The 8,894-nt window shown below is 35.3% G+C and overlaps 1 long non-coding RNA gene across 1 annotated transcript; it reads left to right on the top strand.

Moving 5' to 3' along the window:
• Positions 1–727: 727 nt before the first annotated feature.
• On the top strand, positions 728–8,341 carry LOC126820870 (uncharacterized). The gene is made up of 2 exons (XR_007680180.2): positions 728–913; positions 3,455–8,341. It is a non-coding gene; the product is annotated as an uncharacterized LOC126820870 (long non-coding RNA).
• The last annotated feature ends 553 nt before the right edge of the window (positions 8,342–8,894 follow it).

The raw sequence follows: 8,894 nt of genomic DNA, 5'->3' as shown, positions 1-8,894 counted from the left end.
AACCTCTGGTTACCGGGTTCGATACCCTGTTGTACGAGAAAATTCCAATCTGGCCCCAGACCCACCGCGCCTGACAGTGGCGGGGAATGAAATGGGGTTTTACGTCCCACTGCACTGCTCCGACTGGGCTAATGAAGGTGGGGGTTGCAAGGAAAGTTCTTTAGTCATTCGAATCGTAGTCATTGACGTGCACATAAAAGAACCACTGACTATCAGAATTCGATTAAATAAAGAATCATAGGCGGAAATGCCGATGCCTGGGCCAAATTTGTTGCGTATATTCAATTTATGTATTTTTTATCCATTTTTCTTAATGTATGCTGACTGTAATGTGTAATTTACATGCTGTCCGAAAAGGTTTTTTTTATGTAATAAAATCTATCTATCTATCTATCTATCTATCTGTCTGTCTTCAATTGGCCCGGTTCAATTAGCCCGGTTGAGCAGATATACGTCGGTCGTTAAACCTATTTCAGTTTATAACATATTATTGTCGGGTATTAAATTTATAACACTTTCAGCCTATAGACTAGACAGCTACGCAGTTTATAACATATTATTGTTGGGTATTAAATTTATAACAATAAACTTTCAACCTATAGACAGCTACGCAGATAATACAGTCTTTATTAATGTCATAATAGCTGATATAAATAACCATACTATATTATAACGCCAGTTAGGCTACAGTAATTTCCCGCGCTTTTTATCTATTATGAAAATGTTTGCCACTTCTGTACAGCGAAAGGCTGGTCACATGATAAGGTCATAGTTCAAACGTTCCGGCCATTCACTGTATGAGTGTATTGTTTGTATGACTGTACAGCAGACTATCCCAGAATTTGTTTGTCTCGATCAGATTAAAGAATATCGGTTGTGGAGGTTTGTTTAGAACTGGACTTGAAATCGACAGGTATGTACCATTTATAAAGACGTGTCTTTGTACTGCTGGTTTTATATGCGTGTATAATAAAATCTAGGTCAATGGAATATCGCCCGATGTATGTATAATCTTCTTACAGTGAGTTATTCCACGGTATGTGATCAAATCTGCAACATTGTATATATTTACTGGTGATTATTGAATATACGGGCGTTTATCGTCACTTATAGACAGTTTCACATGTTATATTCACCTCATATATAACGGAGAAAATACGCCGGTTTGATCCGGAATATGGTAGAATATATACAAACAAAAAATAGTGTTTAGCTTTAGACACAAATTAGGTCATTTGGGGACTAACACTTGTGCAAGTTTATTTCAATAATTCACCTACTTGTAAACATACGTTATACAAGAGGTAAATCTGTCTATTGCAGGTCTTTCTTTAGGCCTGAAATGTTATCTAAACTATTAATTAGAGGAACTCATCAAGACCATCAACTCTCAATGCCATCGGATAGCTGCGATATAAGTAGATTTAAATACGTTTTGTGGTCAATGTCTTTAGGGTCCGCTGTCCAACCTCGTGAGTTTTCTCTGTGTCCTCTGGTTTCATGCCCACTATTTGTTTCTTCAGTCTCTCATTACAATGTTTTGATCTGGAAAGTGAAACTAGGGTTAGGGGATTCCCACTCTATCGTGTTTCTCTCATTACAATGTTTTGATCTGCAAAATTAAACTAGTTTTAGAAGATTTCCTCTCTGTCCAAGTGTGGAAGATTAAATGTGACTTCGTTCCTCAAGGGATCGCAATCAAATACTGATTTCTAGAATGGGGTCACAACTACCAGTAGGTTGGGAACCACTGCGTTATACCATTCTGTTTGGCCACCTACCCACAATCCCCTGCTCATATGAGTCGAGGAGTGGGTTTTCTCTGGGTCCTCTGGTTCCCCCCCCCCCACTGGTAAAGACCCATTACTGAAATAAAAATTAACCGTGTTAGTCCCAAAATGCCATAGTTTGTGTCAATTGGACGTTAACCCCATCTCTCTCTCTCCACCCGCCGGCTGTATAATCAGTTATAAAGTATATATATATATATATATATAGCCTGTGGTATAATATTGCACATATATTGTGCTATTTCAGCAATATTCATAGGATATTTTATTAAACACCAGACTAGGAAACATTTGGTGGTCACTGAGTGAGGAGAATATTGATTAGTGTATAGAATAAATTGATATTCTCATAGCAATAATTATTAGATGTCTTTATGGTTTTCTTGGTTATAGCAATAACCTCATTACCGTTAGCGTTATAAATCTTTATAGAAGTTGAATTGTTATAATAATGAAGGAAGTTGATAAATATCTTCACAATGTTAAGTTATTATGAAATATTTGATTGTTTAGTAATTGATGGTGTATGAATGTTTTCTGGTCGGTGAGCTGCGGGGTCCCTTTCTAGTGCGGGGCCCAATTTGAGGAAATTGGTCAGATGTGCCAAAAACCAGCCCTGTTCATTAGCCCAGTTACAGTTAGGACGTTTTATTTGACACTGTGGTTTACGTGAACATGTTATATGAGAATATTGAGTAAAATGCGTAGGGGTGAGTGAGTGGTGAAGAACTAGGAGGGTACTGAAGATGATATAGTCTTGGTATAGGCTGTGTTATAAATGATTTGATGTTGTGAAGATGGTTGTAACCAAGATGTCTTAAAAATAAAATAAAATAACACATGGGTTAATGTTCGACTTTATTTGCATCCAACCAGTCTAATAACGACAATCTGCCATAAAGTGTGAATTTTAACCTATTTTCAACCTATCCGAATAACTAGAAACTTTTCCATACCAGTCCCTCTATCCTACGCTACTATATTATAGAGAGATCTTTTAACCTGTTTTTATCCTATCCAAATGACTAGACATTCCATCTTTCACTACTGACTAGTCAAATAAGCTGGAAAATCCTGAGATATTTTCTCTGCTAACACCTGATGCACTGAGCCACCTCTTGTTTAGTCAGCAAGCGCCTGACTCCCTGAGCCACATCCCCACTGAGCCACCTTAACTCTCTTACAGATGAGAATTGAAATCCTAAGAAACATTCTAGACTAACAGCTGGATCAAACAAGACCTACTGGTTATTGAGTCACCTAGTCACCATCTCTCCTATACAGATGAGAATTGAAATGGCTATCCATGTAGATTGTAATTACCTTAGTAGTAATTTTTTAACTTAATTTTTTAATATTTCCTTAAAAATAATCGGGGGATTGGACGGTCGAATGTTTCGCACATGCGCTGTATCGTAAGGTCTGTCATTGAGTCAACTGCCGTGGTTTCAATTACCCGGTTGTACGTGACAAGGAGTAGGGTCGCCTGTCCAACCTTGTGGGTTTTCTCCAGGTCCTCTGGTTTCCTCCCACTGCTAAAGACCCCTACATGAAAGAGAAATACTGAAATAAAAATTGAACCATATGTTAGTCCCAAAAATGACCTAGTTTGTTTCTCTCTCTCTCTTAAAAGTAATGAGAATTTTATTTTTTTATATTTTCAGTGTGAACAGACAGACGTATAAAAATGGCTAACTGTGGTTGGTTATGGAGTATAATATGGTTTATTATCCTAATTATCTTCGGCTTTCCGATCGGATTTTTCTGTGCTATTCTTTTCGTTTTAATTAGTCCTTTTGCTGCCTGTTGTCATGGATGCATGGAGCTCGTTAATTTATTAGAACGAGGTTTAAAATTACCGTTAACATGCTCACAGAATATGGTTATGGGAAAATCCATGTGTTAAATCTAATCATTATTGAACTTAGCAATTTAAAGAGGGCGTACGTTCCAGTTTGTTTTTGCTCCGTGGTCTTTTGACTCTTCATATTAACCAATCCAGCTACCATAAACATTTTTATTATATTTTAAACTGGGGTTGCCAGGAAATCTTCTTCTACTTCTTGTGCTGTGGCTCTTCCAAAAAGCTCCAAGCAGTTAAATCTTGGCAAGCTGGGACAATTGCATTTGGATTTGTGGACTTCAATTTTTGATATTATGTCAATATTTCAAGATGGCTGCATTAACTTCATGCTTGGTTCCTGGCTCATGGTTAGGTCTAAATATTAAGGCCAACTGCAGATTTGGTCAAAGGACACAGGATGTAAACAAGGCTAGTGTAACCCTAACCTACAATCTCGTCAACAATCACATGCCCTAACCTTATTTACATCTCATGACCTTATGGAAATCTGCAATTGGCCTTAATATTTAGACCTGACCCTGACACATATAGTACTTGTTTTGGTCTGAATTGAATTCAGTTATTTTTTTATGTAAATTCTCCATCTTTTATAACTATTATGGGAGGAAGAAATTAATTTAATTGTTTTAGTATTTCACATATTTTGTAATTTGTTCTTCTTGTAAAATTGGGTTCCTTAATCATCTGTTCCCAGAGTTTCAATTTAGCAAGTTATTCATGATATATAATGTTGTTTGTTTTCAGTATATGTTTTTATATAATGATTGTTTATATTAATGATTATTTATATTAATGATTATTTATATTAATGATTGTTTATATTAATGATTATTTATATTAATGATTATTTATATTAATGTGGTCTTCCACCTGTTTTAATAAATAAATCATTATACTTTATATCATTCAATTGTTTAAGTTTTTAGAAAATACATTACTAAATCTATATCATTCGATTGTTTAAGTTTTGGTATTCCAAGATGGCCGCTCTGATTATTATGAATGAATGAATTCCATTTTGTTTTATTGCAATTTATTACACTGCATAATATTTTATTGTCATTTTATTTCCATCATCAGTCAACATGAGATACATTTTGTATACCAGTAATTTTATTTCCATCATCAGTCAACATGAGATACATTTTGTATACCAGTAATTTTATTTCCATCATCAGTCAACATGAGATACATTTTGTATACCAGTAATTTTATATGTATGTCCTTTTAGTCTTTTATTATTTCATGAATTTTAGACGAGGAACTAGTCGTTAACCTCTACTCATCTTGTCGTTCTTAAGGCTCCAATAATTCATGCTTCTTTTTTGAATAAATCTGCATCAGTTTGGTGAATTAGTTTTTTGAATTTCATCCTACAACATGGTCAGTACCTGGTCCATAGTATGATCGTACTTGTTAAAACGTTGAAAAATTCTTCTTTTAATACGTAAGAGGTGAGAATAAGTATATTAATAAATAAAATCAGTCATGAGGGTAGATGTTTAAATTGTTCATTAAAATGTCGTGAGGGTAGATGGTTAAATTGTTCAGTAATTATTATAGATGTTAACAGTAGGTCTACTTTAGATGTAAGTTTAAATTCTATATGCAAGTCTCATACCAGAGGCCTAGTGTAGGGTGACTGATGATTAGCTCTGAATGCAAGTCTCATTTCAGAGACCTAGTGTAAGGTGACTTATGTTTAGCAAGTCTCATTCCAAAGACCTAGTGTAGGGTGACTTATGTTTATATTATTGGTTGAAGCCTGATTGTATTTTGAGGTCCGAGTCGCGAGGGTTCAGTGAGTAAGACGTTGGCTCACTTAACAGGAGGTTCAGGGGTTTGATCCAAGAAAGGTTTCAGGGGTTTTCCAGCATTGCTTCCCCTTGTCAGGGGTGTAGGACACAGGACCTAGCAAGGATGGCTTCTAGTCATTAGGATGGGACGAAAAAACTAAGTTCTGTGTATACGTTGGTGTGTACGTACAAGAACCCTTGACAGTTGCAATCCGATATAAAAGTAGGCCTTGGCGCCACTGTACGGGCAAAATTTCTCTCATAGCACACTACATGGTGTATGCTCGTCTTTGTTATCCCAGTCGGTACAGAAAAGTAGGATGTTAAACCCCATTTCATTGCATATTATGATATGATAGGTTTACAGCTCCTTACACTACATTTTAACCATATTAGGAAGTCGTAATAAAAATAATCACAATAATACTAAGGAAGACAATTAGTGTTTTATTTCTACAATGATTCTATTGTATTTATCAAGTATAATACTTGATTACTGTAGAAAAATAGCTCTCAATACCGTACAATAATTCTATTGTGTTATCAAGTATAATACTTGATTACTGTAGAAAGATACAATGTGGAAACAGTTCATATTTTTAATGTCTTTTAAAAACTTACTTTTTTTTTGCCCAGCTCTTTAAATTAATGTTTCTTTTAACTCCATTTTTTAGTTCTTAATTGTTATTTTTGTGTTTTTGATCTCATTTATTTTGTGCATGAGGGTTGATAAAGCGCTATAGGTCTTCGTAATAATCATAATTGTTTTCCATAGAAATGTTGTGATTATTTTGTTTGTGCTGAGTAACTAAATGCTACTTGATTATTACGTCATAATAAAGGTAACGATCATTGGAAATTATGTATACCATGAAGATATATATATAACACCTATTGTGTAATAGGGGTAGTGTAACTGAAATGGTGGTTAGAATTAAAGGGTCTACTGACATCCAAAATAAACTATAAGATATTTAAATTCTATTATATAATTTGGATTATATTAAGTAAACCATTGATTAAATATGTTACCTAAATACAACAACTATGTCTTACAACTGACAAAATATTTTTGAAATTATATATTTATATCTAGATATTTTGGATTTTAATCACCATTGAAAAGGCAAACCAAAATATGGAGAAACGCTGCTAAAAATAGCAAAGTTCGACAAGCAGAAAATATTTATTTTTTCAACATTCTCTCGAAATCTTAGTTTCTTTTGGATGTCAGAAAAACTGCAGATATATTCAGGAATCTATTGCATATGTCCGCTATATACAACCAATGTGTCCGAGAGTCGGGTGTCCGCCAACCTTTTGACATACATTGGTTTTTATTCAAAAATATGCAGCTTTTTTTAGTTCGTTCTGGACATCCGAATAAATGGAAATATTTCAGTCTTTATGTATCTATTATATTTACATGTAGTCACTATATAGTCTTATAAAACAATGTATTGTAGTACAGAAGTCACTAGCTTTTTATATAACCGGGTATATATTTTAGTACAGTATAACTATCGGTAGTATATAGATATATTGTAATCACTAGCTTGTTATATAACCAGTATATATTGTAGTACAGTTGCTTGTTATTCATGATTATATTCTGCTTTATGTATAACTAAGCAATAATCGGGGTCAGATTAAGCTTATATAGGGCCCCAGACTGAAAATATCACCATGGCCCTAGCATCAACTGTGAAAAGGAGTGGGTGGGGTAATATACAATGTGTATGTCAGTATGGTAGATAGATTTATTTGGCACAAATACCGTACAACTTAATAAATAAAATCATAAATTGTATGCTTGATATACAGAAAATTGGGACTCCTTTAATAATGGGGCCCTCTGGATGCAGTCCAGGTTAGCACCCCTCTTTATCCGGCCCTGGAAATGATATATATATATATATATATACCTCTATCTATGTGCCTGTTTTTATTAATTATTATGATTGCCTTAATTTAATTTAACCCTTTGGCACCTGGTTCATGTAAATATCATTGATGATATTGAGAGGACCTGAAGAAAACCCACGAGGATGGACAAGCGACCCTACTCCTTGTCACGTACAACCGGGGAATTGAAACCACACCAGTTGACTCAATGACAGACCTTATGATCTAAAGCGCATGCGTTAAACTATTCGGCCACCCAATGCCTCCTTCTTAAATAGGTCACATGACTGACAGTTTAAGGCCTAGAGAGAGAAGGAGCTCCAGGTGTTCTAAAGGGTTAATAAATAAAGTTATGTAAATATTCTCAAATAGATCTTATAGGCCCGTGTGTGGTGGTGCCAACTAATGCAAACTAGCGTACAAATATTTTGTTTGGATATTTTCTAGTGATTTTTTGAAATAAATAAATATGATAAAGTCAACTAAATAGTGCAATTGTCACATTAGAATTTATACTAATATTTGTGACGTTTGTTTGTCTGTCTGTCTGTTCATGGTTGGTGTCTACACTAAGGCTGTCCTGAGGGATAGCTCGGACTGGGGAGTAACACAGGCCTGGTAGTGATGGCCTACTACTTCTAGTATGTGAAAGTTATGCTACTTTGGGTTCAACACTGGGTCATCATAAATACGTTCATCCAATGTTTCTTTAGGTTGGTGTCGGGTGGTATAGCTATAATTTCTCATTATAGACACACCCTAATATTTCTCTCAAAGAGTAGGGACAGGAAGGCAGGAAGGCTACCAATCTAATATTTCCTGATTGAATATTGTCACTATAACATAATCTGTAATAAAAGTGAATATATTGAAATTTTACCTGATTGTTACCTGTTAATTAAATGCTTCTTTCTCTATATGTAGTCTGTATTTTATGTTTACATATATTTAAAAATATTTAACATGGAATTAAATTTTGGAATGTACCATATTGTTGGAATGAAGGCCTATTTACAAATATTTAAGTCACCATACATTGTTGGAAATGAAATAAAAAGAGGTTTAACGTTCTACTGTTCTGCTCCGAACTGGGCTAATGAAGACGAGCATATGCCGAAAACAGTGTACTGTGAGGGAAATTTTGCCCGGGCAATGGCACTATGGCCTACTCTTATATCGAATTCCAACTGCCAAGGGATCTTTTTCGTGTACGCCAATGGATACATGGGACCTCGGTTTTTCGTACCATCTGAACGACTAGACAGCTGTCCTTGTCGGGCCCATGTCGAAGAAAGCAGGGGACTATTAAAATGAGTTTGTCTGCCTGTCTGTCCGTCCATCACACTTTTTGGGACACAATAACTCTCCTTCTAATTGAACTAGAATGTTCAAACTTGGTGTGGGGGGTTGGATGGCTGAATGGTTAGCACCTGCATGCTGTATCATAAAGTCTGTCAGTGAGTCAACTGGCGTGGTTTCGATTCCCCAGTTGTACGTGACAAGGAGTAGGGTCGCCTGTCCAGCCTCGTGGGTTTTCTC

The sequence above is a fragment of the Patella vulgata genome, chromosome 5 (assembly GCF_932274485.2).
Source record: "Patella vulgata chromosome 5, xgPatVulg1.2, whole genome shotgun sequence".
Taxonomy (NCBI): domain Eukaryota; kingdom Metazoa; phylum Mollusca; class Gastropoda; family Patellidae; genus Patella; species Patella vulgata.
Note: the sequence above shows the minus strand (reverse complement) of the source record. Positions and strands in the feature narration are given on the sequence as shown.